At 42.6% G+C, this 19,343-nt stretch overlaps 1 protein-coding gene across 1 annotated transcript in view; it reads right to left on the reverse strand.

Annotated features, from left to right (window-relative positions):
- The window catches only part of LOC309525783 (uncharacterized protein), a 39,546-nt gene extending 27,359 nt beyond the window's left edge, over positions 1-12,187 (reverse strand). The window contains exon 1 of the mRNA XM_082211341.1: positions 11,934-12,187. The gene's annotated coding sequence lies outside the window, so the exon portion shown is untranslated. The remainder of the gene's footprint in view (positions 1-11,933) is intronic.
- Between the last annotated feature and the right edge of the window lie 7,156 nt (positions 12,188-19,343).

Here is a 19,343-nt window from a genome sequence, read left to right on the forward strand (position 1 = left end):
ACAAGTAAAGAGAAAATAAAAACGTTGCAAAATATAGCTAGCTAATACTCACTTCTACACTCTAAGGCAAAGATAGGATAGTTCAGAGTCCTTCAGAGATCCGCATTCAGAGGTCTTAGAAAATCTTCATCACAAAAGAACGGCTGCTTAGGTGGAACATCAGCAGCAGGGCGATTTTGCGGATTGCAGAGCACACCTTCCCAGCCATTCTCAAGATCTTTTGTCCCTAATTTGCACATGGAATCAGATCCCCCAGGCCCAATCACCACTCTTGGTTACATTTGAATTCTCCAATAACCAGCTTGTGGGCTAATAATTTTAACTTCTGACAGCTGGGCCAATTAAGGCTCCAGAGCCTACATCAAAGATGTTTCCTCCCTTTCTTGGAGCTTATGCAGATGCACCTCCTTTGGGCAATTAACAGGGAGATAACATCACTGGCTGGATATACATAACTTCCCTCACAGGTATCAACCCTTCACATTATCCAGAGAATTCCTCTCCCATAGTAAACCTTTCACGCCCTTGGAGCCAACGGGTCTACGGGTTAAAGCAACAGGACCTAGTTCCCATAATTCTTGCTGGTTTCCCACAAGGCCTCACTCTCCGCTTGACCAAAGTACTAACTTTACTACAGGTGCCATGGGGGTGGGAGAGAGAGTGTGGGTATAGCCCCCCCATAAGGCTCTGGGGTTACTGGAACATCGGAGCACCCTGCCTAAAGTGGAAAGCTATAAAAATGTTGGGTGTTAACAAGAACTTGACTATGGGCCAGACGAGGAAGACACCCTCAACCAAAGTAGAGAAGGAGAAACAAGAGAAAGAAAGAAAAAAATGACTTGATGGAGATTCTTGCTTTCAGAGTGAAATCAGCTTATGCAAAAGCAAATAAACTACCAGGAGTTTGATTGATTTTATGAAACTCAAGATCAAGAACTCCAAACACACTACCAGAAAAACTGATTACAATGCTCAAAATTGCTGAAGAAAAGAACCAGCTATAAGTTTCTGGCTGATGCGCTCAAGAAGAATTCAATTCCCTTTAGTTGAGAATTCCTGGAAGGGAACTTTTTTATGTACATAGGGAAGAAACAAAGATGGCAAGGGCCAATAAAAACAGAGGCATTCTAGAGGAAATATATTTTAAAAAAGAGCTGGGAGATGCATCAGTAGAAGAGCTGGAGGAGGGAGATAGCTGATAAGGGGAAAGGGGACTTAAAACTGTTTAAAGGATTCAATGATGGATTTAAAATTGTTTTCATTGAATGTGAATGGTTTGAACAACAAAACCAAATGAAATAAAATTACACATATTTTCACAAGGAAACAACAACAAAAATGATTATTGGTAAATAAAGGACTAGGACAGGAATTCATATAAAACAAAGAAAAGAGGGGTGGTACTATATATGAATTCCAAACTGGACTCTAAACAGATCTTTAGAGGTGAAGAATTATTGCAGTGAAAGTGATGGTGAAGGAGAAAAAAATATTATTGGTAGGAGCTGACGCACCTAATGAGGAAAAAGAAAGATTTCTTCCAACTATTGGATGAAAGTATGTCTGAGGTTTATGTTGGAAATATAATTATTATGGGCGATTTTAATGGAGTAGTATCACTGGACTAAGACAGAACACTGCAGAAAGGTATCTCAAAAGAAGGCAAAATACCAAATACTTTTTTTTTAATTAATTATGTAATTAGGAAGAATTTATAAAGAGCTTGGGAAATGTATAAGGATTTGTTGGAAAAGAAAACATCTTTGTGGCTTTCAGCCAACCAGATGAATTATAACTAGGGAGAAAATTACTTTACTTAGGGTGATGCTCCTGAAGGAACCATTTCTTTTAGGGATAACTGGGTTAAATGTTCCATGAAGACAGATGAACGACAGCAGCAAAAGTACTTTATGCACAAAAATGGCAAAATCAAGAGATAGCTACACTTGATCAAGAGAGCGGCAGTTAAAAGTGATGGAAAAGGCCAAATTGGCAAATTTAACTATGAAAATAAGAGATCAAGACAGACATTAAGGAGGAGTAGAAACCTTTTGTTGAATATTTAAAGAATTTTTGTAAACATGTACAAACACAAGTAGGAGCTGAATGGAAAACAACAGTTCAAAACTTGCTGGAGAAGAGTGTGGAAAAGGTAAGGTGTAAATATCTGAAATATGCAGCAATTTAAAAATTCTATGGGGAAACCATGGAGAGGAAGTCAAGTATGAAATAAATGTGTATCTGGAAAGTATGTAGCAATTTGTAAATAAATTCCATATAAAAACAAATTGCATATAAAATTATATACATATAAGGTAATAGAAGAACTTCCCACACTCCTTCCATTCAAATCATTTCTGCTTTTTCAGTTTGTTGGTAGATTGTTGGGTTTCAACTCTTAAAGCTTCTCCTCCTTGTGAGTCCATTGATGTTTTGTAAGAACATCAGGATTGAAGAGCTATCTACACTCCATATAAGTAAGTGGTTTTCGCTCTGTGAGTTCAATGGTGTTTGCTAAGGTGTCCACTTCTATTGAAGCTCTTTCCAAACTCCATGCATTTAAATGGTTTCTCCCCTGTGTGAGTCCGTTGATGCTTTCTAAGCGTTCCACTCTCAGTGAAGCTCTTTCCACACTCCATGCATTTAAATGGTTTCTCACCTGTGAGTGCGTTGATGAATTCTAAGTGTCTCCACTCCCACTCTGACTGAAGCTCTTTCCACACTCCATGCATTCAAATGGTTTGTCCCCAGTGTGACTCCGTTGATGAATTCTAAGGTGTCCACTCTGAGTGAAACTCTTTCCACATTCCATGCATTCAAATGGTTTCTCCCCTGTGTGACTCCGTTGATGAATTTTAAGGTGTCCACTCTGACTGAAGCTCTTTCCACATTCCATGCATTTAAATGATTTCTCCCCTGTGTGACTCCGTTGATGAATTCTAAGGTCTCCACTCCGACTGAAGCTCTTTCCACACTCCATGCATTTAAATGGTTTCTCCCCTGTGTGACTCCATTGATGAATTCTAAGGTGTCCACTCTCACTGAAGCTCTTCCCACACTCCATGCATTTAAATGGTTTCTCCCCAGTGTGACTCCGTTGATGAATTCTAAGGTGTCCACTCTGACTGAAGCTCTTTCCACACTCCATGCATTCAAATGGTTTCTCCCCCGTGTGAGTCCGTTGATGAATTCTAAGGTCTCCACTCTGAGTGAAACTCTTTCCACATTCCATGCATTCAAATGGTTTCTCCCCCGTGTGAGTCCGTTGATGAATTCTAAGGTCTCCACTCTGACTGAAGCTCTTTCCACACTCCATGCATTTAAATGATTTCTCCCCTGTGTGACTCCGTTGATGAATTCTAAGGTGTCCACTCTGACTGAAGCTCTTTCCACACTCCATGCATTTAAATGATTTCTCCCCTGTGTGACTCCGTTGATGAATTCTAAGTTTTCCACTCTCAGTGAAGCTCTTTCCACACTCCATGCATTCAAATGGTTTCTCCCCCGTGTGACTCCGTTGATGAATTCTAAGGTGTCCACTCTGACTGAAGCTCTTTCCACACTCCATGCATTCAAATGGTTTCTCCCCTGTGTGACTCCGTTGATGAATTCTAAGTTTTCCACGCTCAGTGAAGCTCTTTCCACACTCCATGCATTTAAATGGTTTCTCCCCCGTGTGAGTCCGTTGATGAATTGTAAGGGATCCACTCTGAGTGAAACTCTTTCCACATTCCATGCATTCAAATGGTTTCTCCCCCGTGTGAGTCCGTTGATGAATTCTAAGGTCTCCACTCTGACTGAAGCTCTTTCCACACTCCATGCATTTAAATGATTTCTCCCCTGTGTGACTCCGTTGATGAATTCTAAGGTTTCCACTCTGACTGAAGCTCTTTCCACACTCCATGCATTTAAATGATTTCTCCCCCGTGTGACTCCGTTGATGAATTCTAAGTTTTCCACTCTCAGTGAAGCTCTTTCCACACTCCATGCATTCAAATGGTTTCTCCCCCGTGTGGCTCCGTTGATGAATTCTAAGGTGTCCACTCTGACTGAAGCTCTTTCCACACTCCATGCATTCAAATGGTTTCTCCCCTGTGTGACTCCGTTGATGAATTCTAAGCTGTCCACTCTGACTGAAGCTCTTTCCACACTCCATGCATTCAAATGGTTTCTCCCCCGTGTGACTCCGTTGATGAATTCTAAGTGTTCCACGCTCAGTGAAGCTCTTTCCACACTCCATGCATTTAAATGGTTTCTCCCCCGTGTGAGTCCGTTGATGAATTCTAAGTTTTCCACGCTCAGTGAAGCTCTTTCCACACTCCATGCATTTAAATGGTTTCTCCCCCGTGTGAGTCCGTTGATGAATTGTAAGGGATCTACTCTGAGTGAAACTCTTTCCACATTCCATGCATTCAAATGGTTTCTCCCCCGTGTGAGTCCGCTGATGAATTCTAAGGTTTCCACTCTGACTGAAGCTCTTTCCACACTCCATGCATTTAAATGATTTCTCCCCTGTGTGACTCCGTTGATGAATTCTAAGGTTTCCACTCTGACTGAAGCTCTTTCCACACTCCCTGCATTTAAATGATTTCTCCCCCGTGTGACTCCGTTGATGAATTCTAAGGTCTCCACTCCGACTGAAGCTCTTTCCACACTCCATGCATTCAAATGGTTTCTCCCCCGTGTGACTCCGTTGATGAATTCTAAGTTTTCCACTCTCAGTGAAGCTCTTTCCACACTCCATGCATTCAAATGGTTTCTCCCCCGTGTGACTCCGTTGATGAATTCTAAGGTGTCCACTCTGACTGAAGCTCTTTCCACACTCCATGCATTCAAATGGTTTCTCCCCCGTGTGACTCCGTTGATGAATTCTAAGATGTCCACTCTGACTGAAGCTCTTTCCACACTCCATGCATTCAAATGGTTTCTCCCCCGTGTGACTCCGTTGATGAATTCTAAGTTTTCCACGCTCAGTGAAGCTCTTTCCACACTCCATGCATTTAAATGGTTTCTCCCCCGTGTGAGTCCGTTGATGAATTCTAAGGTATCCATTCTGAGTGAAACTCTTTCCACATTCCATGCATTCAAATGGTTTCTCCCCCGTGTGAGTCCGTTGATGAATTCTAAGGTCTCCACTCTGACTGAAGCTCTTTCCACACTCCATGCATTTAAATGATTTCTCCCCCGTGTGACTCCGTTGATGAATTCTAAGGTTTCCACTCTGACTGAAGCTCTTTCCACACTCCATGCATTTAAATGGTTTCTCCCCTGTGTGAATCCATTGATGTTTTCCAAGTGTTCCACTGTCAGTGAAACTCCTTCCACACTCCATACTTTCAAATTGTTTCTCCTCTCTCTTTTCACATTCCATGAATTTATATGGTTTCTTTGTTATTCCCATTGGACATGGCCCTCCAGAATTTTGACTGCCTTCTCCATTGTCTTCTTTCAACAGGGAGGAGCGGGGGGAAAGGAAACCTAGGAAGAGAACAAAGGAATATTACACACATCAATTAGCACCTGCTCTTATTTTGACATCTCGTACATTCTTTCCTGTCCTCCATATGAAATTTTTCGGAAAGACAGATGAAATAATGTTAAATAATGGTAATGCATCATCAGCCTTTCCTAACCTTTAATTAAGCATTAATGAAGCAGCATTATCTTAGAATACAGTTTAACTGTGGGCTTTACGTTTGATAAAAAATGGTTTATCACAGGAAAGGGAGCTGCTCTATGTTCCATGAAGCCAATATTCATCAGGGTCCTAAGTTCATCATGGAGTTCTTCATCCTCTGCACTATAATCCTCCACCCCTTGGGCCACATTTTGTCCCCTTCGACCTCTAGATGTTTATTAATCACCTGCAGAGTCCCTTTGGCCTCAGGAGGTCCATACTGACCATTTTGGGAGACCCATATATAAGTCTAGTGACAAGGCTTGGTGCTTGTGGTCAGTTGAAGGAGTGCTCAGTGGGACAATGTTCTTGGGGTTGGACCTCCATCTCTCAGCCTTGCATTCTTGAATGGAGAGAGCTCGAGATGCAGAAGGAAAGCAGCTGAAGCCTGACTGCTGGGAAGGCCAGATTGAGACACCCTCCCCAATTATGATTTATAATAATTATATGCCACCGGGTCTCGCACCCGCCTCCTGACACTGGCTTATCTTAGCGGAGATTCCCTGTCCAGGCCTCTCTCACTGTTCTTCCTCCTTTGCCCTGGGTGGCCAAGGGCTTCCGGATATTCTAGCTCTGCTCCAACTGGGAATTATTTATTAAATTGTTATACCTCTCTTCATCTGAATATCACAAGATAAAAATATGTGTTACACTGAAAAAGGTGAGTATTAAAGGTGAATAACACTGGCCAGAGTGGTGCATGCTCTGGTTATCTCCCGCTTGGACTACTGCAATGCGCTCTACGTGGGGCTACCTTTGAAGGTGACTCGGAAACTACAACTAATCCAGAATGCGGCAGCTAGACTGGTGACTGGCAGCGGCCGCCAATACCATATAACTTGAAAGACCTACATTGGCTCCCAGTACGTTTCCGAGCACAATTCAAAGTGTTGGTGCTGACCTTTAAAGCCCTAAACGGCCTCGGTCCAGTATACCTGAAGGAGCGTCTCCACCCCCATCATTCTGCCCGGACGCTGAGGTCCAGCGCCGAGGGCCTTCTGGCGGTTCCCTCATTGCGAGAAGCAAAGCTACAGGGAACCAGGGAGAGGGCCTTCTCGGTAGTGGCGCCCGCCCTGTGGAACGCCCTTCCAGCAGATGTCAAAGCGATAAACAACTACCTGACATTCAGAAGACATCTTAAGGCAGCCCTGTTCAGGGAAGTTTTTAACGTGTGATATTTTACTGTATTTTTGGTTTCTATGGAAGCCACCCAGAGTGGCTGGGGAGGCCCAGCCAGATGGGCGAGGTATAAATAATAAATTATAATTATAATTATGATTATGATTGTTGGAAAGAAAAGAAAGAAGAAGGAAACCCGTGGTGTGTCCTCCTGAATGTAATATAATAATAATAATAATAATAATAATAATAATAATAATGTGTAAAGAAGAAACCAATCTTCAAATCAGTTTCATATTTCCTGGCTGTATTTCTCAGCCATGATTGTGACTCAGAATCTTAGCCACACTTTATTCTAGAATATCAAGGAGACTGAGGAGACAAAGGGAGGTCAGAACCCTTTCCTTCTTTTTTTCTTCTTTTTTTTTTTTTTGCTTTTTACAAACACTGACAAGGACGCACTTTTCCCCCTCCAAAAATGAAGGGGAAATCTGGGTGCGTCCTATGGGGCGAATGCAGGCTTTCGCTGAAGTCTGGAGAGCGAGGGGGGTCGCTCTCGCTCTCCAGGCGTCACGCAGATCTCCGCAAGACGTAGGAGGAACCCGCGCTGGGCTCCCACGGCTTGCGGAGAGTTGCCTGTATGCTGAAGCCTGGGCATATCCCCGCTATAACACACAAGTTCTAATTAAATCCTAGTATTTACTATACCTAAACATTGAGCACCACAGACTACTAATAATAATAGTAATAATAATAATTTATTATTTATACCCTGCCCATCTGGCTGAGTTTCCCCAGCCACTCTGGGCGGCTCCCAATCGAGTGTTAAAAACAATACAGCATTAAATATTAACAACTTCCCTAAACAGACCTGCCTTTAGATGTCTTTTAAAAATAAGATAGCTGCTTAATTCCTTGACATCTGATGGGAGGGCATTCCACAGGGCAAGCGCCACTACCCAGAAGGCCGTCTGTCTGGTTCCCTGTAACCTCACTTCTTGCAGGGAGGGAACCGCCAGAAGGCCCTCGGCGCTGGATCTCAGTGTCCAGGTTGAACGATGGAGGTGGAGACGCTCCTTCAGGTATACAGGACTGAGGCCGTTTAGGGCTTAAAAGGTCAGCACCAACACTTTGAATTGTGCTCAGAAACGTACTCAAATATTCCTCTGCAGTAAAGGAGGCAAATGGAAGCCTTCCCATTGTCTTTGTGCTTACAAATACTGTCACACCTCCTGAACAGGGTGGGCCTGTGACCTGGATTCAGGAACTAAAGTATTTGCCATCACAAAAGAATGGCCAGGCTGCCCAGGTAATGCAGTTAGTGACCATTAACAGGTATCCTTGGGGACAGGTTTTCTGCTGTAGACTGCCTCCTGTGATGTATTCCTGCTGTAGACAGTCTCCTTCTGTATGATATTTGGGGGTGGGTGGTCTTGGGTGGGCAATTTCAAAAGACTATATAAGGCCTTGCACACCTCCCTCCTGGTTGTGGTGAGGGGGGGACACTGTTGCAATAAAGATCAGGCTTACTAGCCCCTTTGCTTCTCCATATACTCTGGTTGGCCTCTGTTATTTTCTCCTACCAATATGGAACCCACTTAAGGACTATATGGGCTCTTGAATACCCCATAAGGGGAAAGGAATAGGTTTTTTCTTACAACAAAGGTCGTAAGAAAATATTTTAAGATGCCTAGACAGCATCTTAAAAAGTAGAGACATCACCTTGCCAACAAAGGTCCGTATAGTAAAAGCTATGGTTTTCCCAGTAGTGATGTATGGAAGTGAGAGCTGGACCATAAAGAAGGCAGATCGCCAAAGAATTGATGCTTTTGAATTATGGTGCTGGAGGAGACTCTTGAGAGTCCCATGGACTGCAAGAAGATCCAACCGATCCATTGTGAAGGAGATCAGCCCTGAGTGCTCACTGGAAGGACAGATCGTGAAGCTGAGGCTCCAAGACTTTGGCCACCTCATGAGAAGACTCCCTAGAAAAGACCCTGATGTTGGGAAAGATGGAGGGCACAAGGAGAAGGGGACGACAGAGGACGAGATGGTTGGATAGTGTCTTCGAAGCTACAGACATGGGTCTGGCCAAACTGCGGGAGGCAGTGGAGGACAGGGGTGCCTGGCTGCTCTAGTCCATGGGATCACGAAGAGTCGGACACGACTAAACATCAAACAAGAATATGTTTGGTTGGCACGCTTATTTATGGCAGGATAAAACTAAAACACACAAGAGCTCTATGAATCAGGTTATTCAGAAAATCCTTTTTACAGTATGGGATAAATATAATAATCCGCTGGAAAGAAAAACACCTCTTTGGCTTCCACCCACAAAAGCAACAGCTTTTTAAAAAATGCAATACGGAAGAAGCAATGGGCAACTTACAGAGATCTTTTGGACTTTTCGGAAGAAGAAATAAAACTGAATAAACAGGATGAGGTGGGAGGTGTGATGGCAGATTGGTTTCAATACCATCAAATCATCTTGTTTGGACAAGATAAAGGGAGAGGTTTTTGGACTGAAAGTTCACAGTTTGAAAGAGATATTATGGCGAGGAAAGAAAAAGTGTTTCCCAAATTTCAGGTAGAAAATTGTCCAATCTGAAGAAGTGTGCATGCAAACGAAAGCTCATCCCCAGAACAAACTTAGTTGGTCTGTTAGGTACTACTGAACAATTTTAAAAAAAAACTTTCCAAAATGTATGAGATACTATTAGAATGGGAAGCAAAATAAAACTGGTAAAATCTGCAATGATACACTGGGCCAGAAATTTAGGTCACAATTAGAGCTGGGCTTGATGTTAATGTGCTAACTGTTTCCTAATATTTGAGCTGACATTATATCGCAGATCCAATGTGCATAAGGACTAGGAAATATCTGATTTTCAATATCGTGATAACTCGTCAGCTGACAGTTGCAATGTTCTCACCAGCTAAACCTCACAATATGAGCTGCTAAACGTTGCCATGTTATCAGCAGCTAAAGATTGCAATCAGGGTGAATACAATCAATGATTTTTTTAAAAAAATTAAAATCGGATTTTTTTATTTAAATCAGATTTTTTTAATCAGAATTTTAAAAAAAATAAAATGCTTTTAGAGGAAAAAGTCTATCTAAAGATAGTTTTATATTTAATTACATTATAGTCCAAAGGCTATTCATCAGGAAATAAGGATTTCTTTTTAATTATCTAGCATGAGGCTTTATATGGAATATTTAATTTTTTGGGTAAATGAATTCCATTAATCCATTCACAATGTCATGCTCTTCCAGAGGTTTTTGTAAGATTATTTGGTGAAGTTTTTCTAAAGAGACGATATTGTCACAGATGCTTGTTTTTGCCATTCTCAAAAGTGTGAATTTGTGTATCTGCAGAGATAACATGCCTTTTCTTCACAGGAAAAATGTTATAAAATAAACATACAGAGTTGACGGAAAACCTTAATCCCATTGTTCCAATGCAGAATTATATACACAGAATCAACCCCTTAAATGCTGAGTTCCAAGAGGTTCAATGAACAGATGGTTTGCAGTGGAAGAGATCTGCACAAGTAGCTAAGTGTGAAGCCGTAAAAATGAAAGGGCAACCTTGTGAGCAGAATACTCCACACGTCTTGGGGTCTTTGTGTAATAATTGTGCAAGTCAGACTTGAGGCAAGCGCTGAAGGTCTTTCAGGGATGGCAACCTCTTCCCAATCCCACTGGGTTCCAACAACCGCACTAACACTTAACTGTACAGAATAGGCGCCTGGATGCCGAAGCCAATCCAAAGGGGTGGCTGGTAGTGGAGGTGGGGAAAGGCTTAAGTTCCGAGTTTTTCATGTGCGCTTGGTTGTTGTTTTTTATATATAAAAAAAATATTTTTACCAACATGCTATAATATTGTTTTAGTTAAATAAATTGTTTAAGTTGTTACTAAGGAAATGATTATTTTTCTCTTTCCAATAAATTACAGCCGAAATGTTGTCCAAATATAGACAGTAAACTTATTAAACCTCAGAATGATTTCATAATTATCTGTCTGTGTATTTCTAATAGTGTAACCAAATCAGAAATTTTTGATTTAAATAGAATCATACTGACTAGTGATTTATTGTAAATTGTGATTGAAATCAATAATAATAATAATAATAATAATAATAATAATAATAATAATAATTTATTTATACCCCGCCCATCTGGCTGGGCCTCCCCAGCCACTCTGGGCGGCTTCCGTAAAACCAAAAATACAGTAAAATCACACGTTAAAAACTTCCCGGAACAGGGCTGCCTTAAGATGTCTTCTGAATGTCAGGTAGTTGTTTATCGCTTTGACATCTGCTGGAAGGGCGTTCCACAGGGCGGGCGCCACTACCGAGAAGGCCCTCTGCCTGGTTCCCTGTAGCTTTGCTTCTCGCAATGAGGGAACCGCCAGAAGGCCCTCGGCACTAGACCTCAGCGTCCGGGCAGAACGATGGGGGTGGAGACGCTCCTTCAGGTATACTGGACAAATCAATTTGACTTATATCAAATCCACCCTGATTGCAATCTACCACAACATCTGAACTAAGGCTGGAACTATACAGAGGCGAACAGGACAATGTCCTGGCAACTGCTGCCACTTAGGGATCTGAAACGGATAAATGACAATATTATCAATCCTCACACACTCAGTTTCATCAGCAGGCAAGCCAAGATGCATCCTAGCAGGACTTTTGGGTTTGGGCTAGGCTACCAAATGGTGGTATTCAGGACAATCCAAAGTATGGAGATGAGTCCTAGTGAATGCAGATAATCTGGGACTGCCAGCAGGGAGACTGGGGAATAAGATGTGATGGAAGGGGAGGGGTCTCCGTCGAGGCTCCTCCCCTTCCTTTAACCCTTCCCTGGACTCCCTCTCTCCCTTTCCCCAGCCAGGCGACCCCAGGGAGAATGGGGGGCCTCAGCCCCGCTTGGGGTCCTCATTCCCCTTCCCGCCAAGGCCTCCGGGGGGGGCAGGGCAGCTGAGCATCTCTCGGCCCCCCAGGAAAGAGAAAGGGGAGTCTGGCGGTGCTGCTGCTGCCCAGGAGATCTTGCAAGGCCAACCCTGCAGGTCTCTTTGTCCTCCTCCCCCCTTATCCCCCCCACTATTCCCCCCCTTCTCTCCCCCTTTACCTCTTGGTCCTCCGCCTCCCTGGCTCCGGATTAGTCCGCTTTCCTTGTCTGCAATAGAAAGGGCGGCGGCGACGGGGGCTCTTCAGCGACGCCCCTCCTCCTTTTCCGGTCTGGAAACTTCCGGCGCATTTCCCAGCGACACTTCCGGCTCCTTTTGAGGCGCAGGCGACCCTAGAGCTACGTCTCCGAGAGCAGCCCCTCCCTGTGTCCGGAGGGGAAGGCGACGGGGCGGCGCTGCCTCTGGCCTCCTGCTCTGGGGGCTCCATGGGGACCCGGCCCCCGCCCCCCCCAACTGGCGGCAGGGAGGGGGACTCCAGAGGGGAGGGGGGAGTTGGGCAAGTTTCATCCACCAGGATTTTTTAGGGAGGGGGAGCATCTCCTTCTGGGCCTCCTTCTGCATGCCAAGCACTCAGCCGGGGTCCTTCTGCATTCGGAGCAACTGCTGCATTGCTGAGCTACGCCCCCTAACAGCCAAGCCCTGCTTCAAACACCAGCCCCTCTCCCCCCCACTGGATTCAGGGGCAGTGAGGGATCCAGACAGAGAGAGGCGCCCTTGCTCTGGAATTCCCTCGCCAGCAGGGAGACTTCAAAAGCCCCCCCCCCAATGCCTCCCCCTTCCCTCATTTAGTAGGGAGACTTTTCATCTTGTGGTTTGGTCATTTCAAATCCAGTTTTTCTCTCTCTTAATACTGCTGTTGGTTTCCTTCTTTAAATTATTCTTTTCACTAGTGATATCTCACATAGCGTTTGTGAATGCAAAGCAATTCTGGCTCTTATGATCCCTGCAGGGTATTAAGTGTTGTGCTAACCTCCCTATTGCAGGTGGAAAGAGGAATGTGGGGCTTGCTTATAATATCTTAGGGTGGTAGGATTAAGATTTGGGACTGGGACTTTCAGATTCACATGAGATTTCTTCTGCAAAGAGGCCTGAAGATGTTTGGCTTTACCTGTCCCAGTTGTTGTCCTGTGTCCAGGTGCCAGGGCAGGGCAGGAGGCTGCGTTGGCCGGAGAAGACAGAAGCAGTAGCAGCAGAAGAGTTTGGATTTGATATCCCGCTTCATCACAACCCTTAAGGAGTCTCAAAGTGGCTCACATTCTCCTTTCCCTTCCTCCCCCACAACAAACACTCTGTGAGGTGAGTGGGGCTGAGAGACTTCAGAGAAGTGTGACTGGCCCAAGTAGTAAAACAGCTACTTTGAGATCTTGTATAGAATGTCCTGGGAGATTGAAGTGTTCTCCTACTAGTTTCTCTGTTTTGCGATTCTTGATGTCAGATTTATGTCCGTTTATTCTTTGGCGTAAGGTTTGGCCTGTTTGTCCAATATAGAGAGCTGAAGGACACTGTTGGCATTTGATGGCATACACAATGTTAGACGATGAGCAATTAAATAGTCCCGAGATGGTATGTGTGATGTTGTTGGGGCCAGTAATGGTGTTGTCCGGGTGTATGTGGCAGCAAAGTTGGCATCTGGGTTTATTGCAGGCTCTGGTGCCAGTGTCTGTGTTAAGTCTGGTTGTAGTATTATTGTGGGTTAGGAGTTGTTTAAGATTGGGTGGCTGTCTGTAGGCAATGAAAGGTCTTCCTCCCAGAGCTTGAGAAAGAGAACTGTCATTGTCCAGGAGAGGTTGTAGATCTCTGATGATGCGTTGTACTGTTTTAACTTGGGAGCTGTATGTGATGACTAGAGGTGTTCTGTTATTTTCTTTTTTGGGTCTGTCTTGCAGCAAGTTCTCTCTGGGTATCAGTCTGGCTCTGTTGATCTGTTGTATGAGTTTGTTGATGTTTTGTAAGAACTCCACTTGCACTGAAACTCTTTCCACACTCCATACATTTAAATGGAGGGAGAGGGTCGCGGGGCTATGGCGTCTTCGCTCCATAGGGCGCACACACACTTTCCCTTCATTTTTGAAGGGTGTTACGGAAAATCTGGGTGCGTAAATGCACTGCCACCCAGCTCGTCGGACAAAGTCCGCGGGTCCTTGCGGAGGAGAAAAGGAGCTCAGCCGGACGCAGGAGCAAACTACGAAGATCCGAGTTTATTGCGCAACAGGTTCAAAATGGCATTGAACCCCGAGAATGGGGCGACATAAGCTTTTAAAAGTTCCCTCCATAACCCAGAATACAGTGCAGGAAACGTCATGAATACATTATGGGAAGGTCATGTTTCGCGAATTACATCATGAATATATTTCACACGTCATGAATAGATTAAGGAGGGGTGGGATTACATTCATTTACATTTCGGATAAGGGAGGGGGAATATGCAGAGCAAGAAATGTACATAGATAGCCTACCGCCTCGGCTACGGAGGAAAAAGAGGACACCCCATTATAGAGTAGCAACAGAATAATCAAGGATGTCTCTGCAGCTATATAGTTGTAATATTAACGGCGCAAATTCCCCGGAGAAAAGGAGAAGGATTTTCCATATTTTGAAAAAAGAACATCTGGATATAATTTGTCTGCAGGAAACACACGTGACAAGACTCCAAAGGAAAGTTTTAACTAATAAAAGATTAGGCCAAGAATTTATTTCATCAGACAGGGTCAAGAAAAGAGGCGTGGTGATTTATGCAAAGGAGAATTTGTCACCAAAACTTTTGTTTAAAGATGAACATGGACGAATTTTGGCAATTGAAATACAAATTCAAGGAGAAAAAGTGTTGATATTAGGAATTTATGCACCAAATGAGGGGAAATCGGAATTTTATAAGAAACTGCATGAGACATTGCTTGATTATCTGGACTATACTAACATCATCATGATGGGAGATATGAATGGGGTAGTCTCTACCCTAATGGACAAGTCCCAGAATCAAAACTTGACTAAGGATGGCAGACTACCCAAAACCTTTTTTGAACTGACTGACAATATGGATTTGATTGACACTTGGAGGACAAGGAACCCCCTAGGTAAGGAGGGAACATTCTTCTCTGAGGCCCATCTGTCATGGACAAGAATCGACCAGATTTGGGTAACTAGAGGACTGGCACCTAAGATGGTAAGAGTGGAAATCTGCCCAAAGACTTGCTCCGACCATAATGCTCTGAAAATGGAATTAAGACTTACTCCAGCTGGTTCCTTCAGATGGAGAATGAATGACAACCTGTTAAGAGATCAAGAGATTGTAAAGAAGGGCCAAAAAGCTTTAAAGGACTATTTTGAGATTAACTTGAACACCTCGGTGGAAAAGAGAACAATCTGGGACGCAAGTAAAGCAGTAATGAGAGGGTTTCTGATACAACAGAACACAATAAAGAAAAAACTCTGGAATGGAAAAAAGGATAAGATATTAGAGAAGATAAAAGATGGAGAGAAGAAATTGAGACTAAATCCAAAATCAAAAGAGACTTTGAGAGAAATTAAATTCCACCAATCACAATATACAAAATTGATAAATCAAGAAGTGGGATGGAAAATAAAACAAATGAAACAAAGATCTTTTGAATCAGCAAATAAATGTGGAAAACTGCTAGCATGGCAGTTGAAGAAAAGACAAAAATTGAACTATGTTACCAATCTAGAGGTTGAAGGGAAAAACATTCAGAAACCAGGCGAAATTAGAAAGTGTTTCCAGAAATATTTTAAAAAACTGTATACGCAAGGGCCCGAGGAAGTGTTTGAGATGGACCAATTTTTGAAACTTAATGGCCTACCAGAACTTTCTCAGGAAAAGAGATCAATCTTGAACCACAGAATAACACAACAGGAAATTGAGGCTGCCATTCAGAATATGCAGTTGGGCAAATCTCCAGGCCCGGATGGACTTACCTCCAAATATTATAAGACATTAAAAGACTATTTGATACAACCATTAATGGAGGTCTGTAATCAGATTATGGATGGAGGGAGAGCACCAGAAACGTGGAAAGAAGCTTTCATTACATTGATACCCAAAGTGGAAACTGAAAAGACTCAACTAAAGAACTACCGTCCCATCTCACTCCTTAATGTGGATTACAAAATATTTGCAGACATTTTGGCAAATAGATTTAAAAAGGTATTGAATGAAGTAATTCATAAGGACCAGGCAGGCTTTCTCCCGGGCAGACATTTGTTTGACAATACTAGGAACATCATTGATATTTTGGAATTCTTGCAAACTAATATTAACACTAAAGCAGTGTTAATTTTCATAGATGCGGAGAAGGCCTTTGACAATATTTCCTGGAAGTTTATGAAGAAGAACTTGGAAGGGATGGGAGTGGGACGGGGGTTTGAAAATGGTTTAGAGGCAATCTATTCAGAACAGAAAGCTAAGTTGATAGTGAACAATGTGGTGACAGAAGAGTTTCAAATTGAAAAAGGGACACGCCAAGGGTGCCCTCTCTCCCCCTTACTATTTATTTCGGTCCTGGAGGTGCTCTTGAATATGATTAGGAAGGACCAGCAGGTACAAGGAGTACAGGTCGGAGTGAAACAATATAAACTGAAAGCCTTTGCAGATGACTTGGTTTTGACATTACAGGAGCCAGAATCTAGTACAAAAAGAGTTCTTGAACTGATTCAGGAGTTTGGTCGGGTGGCGGGTTTTAAGTTGAATAAACAAAAAACTAAGGTATTGGGTAAAAACTTGACATCTTTAGAAACAGATGGGTTTCAGAGGGAAACAGAGTTAAATGTGGTGAAAAAAGTGAAATACCTGGGGGTAAACTTGTCTTCCAAAAATTTGAATTTATTCAAAGATAATTATGAAAAATGTTGGACAGAAGTGAAAAAAGATTTAGAAATTTGGTCAAGATTGAAACTTTCCTTGTTGGGCCGAATAGCAGCTATAAAAATGAATGTTTTGCCAAAGATGTTATTTTTGTTTCAAACCTTGCAGATCGTGGACAGAGTGGAATGTTTTGGAAGGTGGCAGAAGGATATCTCAAAGTTTGTTTGGCAGGGCAAAAAGCCCCGAATAAAGTTTAAAATACTAACTGATGCAAAAGAAAGAGGGGGGTTTGCCCTGCCAGACTTAAGATTATATTATGAAGCTGCCGCCTTCTGCTGGATGAAAGATTGGTTCTTGCTTAAGAACACTGATGTCCTAGATCTGGAAGGGTTTAACAACTCTTTAGGATGGCATGCGTATCTGTGGTACGACAAGGTAAAAACGCACAAAATGTTTAAAAACCATATTGTCAGAAAAGCGATCTTTATAGTCTGGACAAAATATAAGGACTTGCTAGAAAACAAGACCCCGAGGTGGCTATCACCAGTGGAGGCCAAGGCGCGGAAAAGACCTAATATGGAGGTCGGTTGGCCGACATATGGGGAAATAATAGAAAAAATTGGAGATAATTGGAGGTTACAGAGTTATGAAAAATTAAAGGACAAGGTGCAAGATTGGTTTCATTATGCCCAGATTCAAGAGGTATTTAAGATGGATAAAAAAAAAAAAACAGGCTTCCAGGTGGAAAAATCGAAATTAGAGACAGAATTGTTAGAACCAAAGACTAAGTTATTATCAAGAATGTATAACTTGCTGCTTAAATGGAATACTCAGGACGAGACAGTTAAATCGGCCATGATAAAGTGGGCTCAAGACATTGGGTACAACATCATGTTTGAAGACTGGGAAAGGTTATGGACCACCGGTATGAAATTTACGGCATGTAATGCCCTGAAAGAAAACATTATGAAAATGATATACAGGTGGTACATGACCCCAGTCAAACTAGCAAAGATATACCATTTGACTGACAATAGATGTTGGAAGTGTAAAGAGGCCGAAGGGACATTCTTTCACCTGTGGTGGACGTGCCCTAAAGTGAAGGCATTCTGGGAAATGATATATAATGAGTTTAAAAAGGTGTTTAAGTACACCTTCCCTAAGAAACCAGAAACCTTCCTATTGGGCATTGTCGGCCAAAAGGTGTTAAAGAAGGATAGAACTTTTTTTATGTATGCAACCACTGCAGCAAGGATTCTGATTGCCAAATACTGGAAGACTCAAGATTTGCCCACACTGGAAGAGTGGCAAACGCAGCTGATGGACTACATGAAATTAGCCGAGATGACTGCCAGGATCCGTGACTTGGGGGAAGAAGCGATGGAGGAGGATTGGAAAAAATTTAAGGACTATTTGCAAAAGTTTTATAAATTATATGAACTATAAAAATCCGCACGATTTGGAAAGATTAGCACCAGCAAAGAGAGCGGAGGACTTATGAAATTAAACAAAAATTAATGATTGAACCAATGTTTAAATGTTGCAAATGATATTATATTCGCTTTTTTCAGATTAAATTGAAAATAAGTAATTTAAACTAAAACGTAAGCTTATGAAAGTATAATGAAACGCATGAAACAAGATTATAATTTGTTGATATTTTTATTGTAAAGAATGCACTGTGAAGGGGATGTGGGGAAGTCCAACAGGAAATTGAAATAAGTTTTGAAAAGACCTATATTTTCTTTTTTCTTTTTCTCTCTTCTATTTTTCTGCTGTTGAACTGAATGTATGTCTCTATCTGGAAAAATGTAATAAAAATATTATTTTTTTTTTTAAAAAGAAATGTACATAGATACACATTTATTGAGTACCGGTGGTGGCAAGACAATGGGCCAGGTATATACATCGTCTGTCACCTAGTATTGCCCGAAGGGAGGATTTGCACAACTATCTGACAGGATTAAGAAGTTCCTGTGTACGTGACCTGCCGCTTCGGGGATTATGGAGGTAGGGGTAGCATTATGGAGTCCAGGGGGAGCTGAGTTGAATGACACCAAAAGTGAAGAAATCGGAGTTACGGTTGATTTTATATCAATTTTCAAAGATTTCAATGTTTTCTAGCCTGTTTCGTACTTAAATCAAAAGCGGGAACAGAATGGATACATTTTAGCAAGAATGGATACATTGTAACAGGATTTTGACAGTTTTACGAGGTCCCTGGTTTCGGATCCATTGTTCTCGCAGTGGGGGGCCGTCAACAGCTTGTCAGGGGTGAAATGAGGCGTGCAGTGGCTCCCTGAGCTAGCTCCTGCAGGATGAATGCATGGCTGTGATTGGCCAAAGCGCGGCCATAGGATTCAACGGAGAAGCAGAAACACTCGGTCTACTCGTTTTAAGTATGGAGCGCAGATAGGCATAGGAAAAGATAGGGAAATATTTGAGCTTATTTCGCTCGTGGAAGGAAGAGAGAGAGAGAGAGAGGTCTGGGCAAAGTGTGGTGCTTATGCAACGGTGAGGGGACTGGGGTGAGTGCATGGTGGGCATCCTCGAGGTCATCGCCTCGGACGTTGTACCCGAAAGGGGCACCCCCCCGTCCATATCAAGGGGAAAAAGTGCGTCCTATAGAGCGAAAAATACGGTATATAAATCATTTTCACAAAAGTTATGCTGACAAATAATTTTATTTCAAGGCTTGAACCGGACCTGCAGATAAAGACAGAGCATCCCCTGTGATTGTGAATATGCAGAC

Source organism: Podarcis vaucheri, assembly GCF_965113315.1.
Source record: "Podarcis vaucheri genome assembly, chromosome: 2".
In the NCBI taxonomy this organism is placed as follows: Eukaryota; Metazoa; Chordata; class Lepidosauria; order Squamata; family Lacertidae; genus Podarcis; species Podarcis vaucheri.